The 3,029-nt window shown below is 39.4% G+C and overlaps 1 protein-coding gene across 1 annotated transcript in view; it reads left to right on the top strand.

Moving 5' to 3' along the window:
• Nucleotides 1–3,029, top strand: part of LOC100959950 (protein ZNF738-like) — a gene marked incomplete at its 3' end in the record, with an annotated part of 22,490 nt that overhangs the window by 5,171 nt on the left and 14,290 nt on the right. The window lies entirely within an intron of this gene.

The raw sequence follows: 3,029 nt of genomic DNA, 5'->3' as shown, positions 1-3,029 counted from the left end.
GTTGAGCTATAGGCGCCGAGCCCTCCTTGGCTCTTTCATCATTATTATTATTATTGACGATTTTTGCTTTTATTTTAGAAATATATTTGTGTATATGCCCATACACATTGTATGAATGTATGTGTGTATGTATGTATTTATTTATTTATTCATTTATTTCAGCCTAAGTAGTTGCCGCCCTAGGAGGAGTGCTGTGTTGTCAAAGCTCACAGCATCCTCAATCTTCTGGGCACAAGAGATCTTCTTGTCTCAGCCTCATGATTTGCTGGGACTAGAGGAATGTACCACTGTGCCGGAATAATTTTTCTATTTGTGGTAGAGTTGGGGGGGTGTCACTGTTTTGTTTTCTTTTTTTGAGACAGAGTCACAAGCTGTAGCTCTGGGTAGAGTGCCTAAGTATCACAGGTTATAGCAACCTCCAACTCTTGGGTTTAAGTGATTCTCTTGCCACAGCCAGGAGTAACTGGGATTACATTTGCCCACTCCTACTCCTGGCTAGTTTTTGGTTGACGTTGTTTGGCAGGCTGGGGCTATATTCGAACCTTACATCTCCGGTGTATGTGGCTGGTGCCTTAGTCGCTTGAGCTACAGGTGCCAATCCAGATGGGGTCTCACTTTTGCTCAGGTTGATCTCAAACACCTGTGCCCCAGTGATCCATTCACAACAGTGTCCCTGAGTTCTAGGATTAATTATGGGATCCAATTCCCTGCCTCTACATTATCTCTACAACTTCTGCTTACCTGTTGTGCTGCATATTCTTACCAGGTTTTCAGAATTCCCCCAAAATGCAGTGTATACATGCAACATTTATTTATCTTTAAGATAATTGGTGCCTCTCTACTGTATTAGGGCATCTTCCTAATGTTCTTAACATGATTTTGCAGATAAAATGTGTAATGTGTATTTACTGGATTCTAAGAAAAAGTGAGTGCTAAAATTGTTATTGTTTAAATTTCTTTCAGCTCTCTCTAATCATTCTACCCAAGACCATTGGCAAGAGCTGGGCTCAAATATTTTATTTCCAGAGATGATCTTGAGCAGATATCAAAGTTGTGGCCCTGAGAATTTAAACTTTACAAAAGACTGGGAAGGTGTATATGAGCGTAAGCAGCAGAAAGTATGTTACAGTGGACTTGACAAATGTGTAACAGGTACCCATGGCAAAGTCTTCCAATGTAGTAAATGTTTGAATGTCTTCAGACAGTTGTCAAATGTAAACACATATAAGATGCTATATAACTTAGACAAAACTTTTAAATGTAAAGAGTATAGGAAAGCCTCTAAGCTCTGCTCACATATCACAGAACATAAGATAACAAATACTGGAGAAAAACAACACAAATGCAAAGAAGGTAGCCAAGTCTTTCAGTCTTGCTCAAGACTCCATATTGGAGAGAAACTCAACAAGTATGAAAATGATGACAAATGTCTTAGCCACAGATCAAAGTATTGTAACCATAAGATTTTGAATACTGGAGAAAAACCTTACAAATATAAGGAATGTGACAAACTTACCAAAAAGTACTCACACATTTATGGCCATAAAAGTATTCATTCCAGAGAGAAATGCTATAAATGTCAACACTGTGGCAAAGCCTTTAAATATTACTCAAGCCTTTCTGTACATAAAGTACTTCATTCTGGAGGGAAACCGTACAAATGTGAAGAATGTAGCAAAGCCTTTATGAGACACTCACTCCTCTGTAGACATCAAAGAATTCATTTGGGAGAGAAACCGTACAAATGTCAAGAGTGTGGAAAAGCTTTCAACTGGCACTCATACCTTTCTGTACATCAAAGAATTCATTCTGGAGAGAAACCCTACAAATGTGAAGAATGTGGCAAAGCCTTTAACCATCACTCAAATCTTTCTGTGCATCAAAGAATTCATTCTGGAGAGAAACCTTACAAATGTCAAGAATGTGGCAAAGCCTTTAACAGGCACTCACACCTTTCCAAACATCAAAGAATTCACTCTGGAGAGAAACCCTACAAATGTGAAGAATGTGGCAAAGCCTTTAACCAGCACTCACACCTTTCAGTACATCAAAGAATTCACTCTGGAGAGAAACCCTACAAATGTCAAGAATGTGGCAAAGCCTTTACCCGGCACTCAGGCCTTTCTACACATCAAATAATTCACTCTGGAGAGAAACCCTACAAATGTGAAGAATGTGGCAAAATCTTTAATCATTACTCAGGTTTTTCTGCACATCAGAGAATTCACTCTGGAGAGAAACCCTACAAATGTCAAGAATGTGGCAAGGCCTTTAATCAGCACTCAGGCCTTTCTGTACATCAAAGAATTCACTCTGGAGAAAAACCTTACAAATGTCAAGAATGTGGCAAAGCCTTTAACAGGCACTCACACCTTTCTATACATCAAAGAATTCATTCTGGAGAGAAGCCCTACAAATGTCAAGAATGTGGCAAAGCCTTTAACCAGTACTCACACCTTTCTAGACATCAAAGAATTCACTCTGGGGAGAAACCCTACAGATGTGAAGAATGTGGCAAAGCCTTTAACCAGCACTCACACCTTTCTAAACATCAAATAATTCACTCTGGAGAGAAACCCTACAAATGTCAAGAATGTGGCAAAGCCTTTAACAGGCACTCACACCTTTCTGAACATCAAAGAATTCACTCTGGAGAGAAACCCTACAAATGTCAAGAATGTGGCAAAGCCTTTAACTACTACACAAGCTTTTCTAGACATCAAAGAATTCACTCTGAAGAGAAACCTTACAAACGTGAAGAGTGTGACAAAGCCTTTAACTGTGACTCAAACCTTTCTATACATCAAAGAATTCACTCTGGACATAAAATTTACAAATTTTAAAAAATGCACTAAAATGTTCTACCTTAGCTAAGCTCATAGTAAACATCACAGAATTTCTTGTGGAGAGAAACTACAAATGTGAAGAATGTGTCAGCTCGGCGCCTATAGCTCAACCGGCTAAGGCGCCAGCCATGTACACCTAAGGTGGCAGGTTCGAATCCCCAGCCCGGACCCGCCAAACAACAA

The sequence above is a fragment of the Otolemur garnettii genome, unplaced genomic scaffold (genome assembly GCF_000181295.1).
Source record: "Otolemur garnettii isolate 467f Iridium unplaced genomic scaffold, OtoGar3 scaffold00335, whole genome shotgun sequence".
NCBI lineage: Eukaryota > Metazoa > Chordata > Mammalia > Primates > Galagidae > Otolemur > Otolemur garnettii.
The sequence above is the reverse complement of the archived record's forward strand: the minus strand, read 5'-3'. Positions and strand labels throughout refer to the sequence as shown.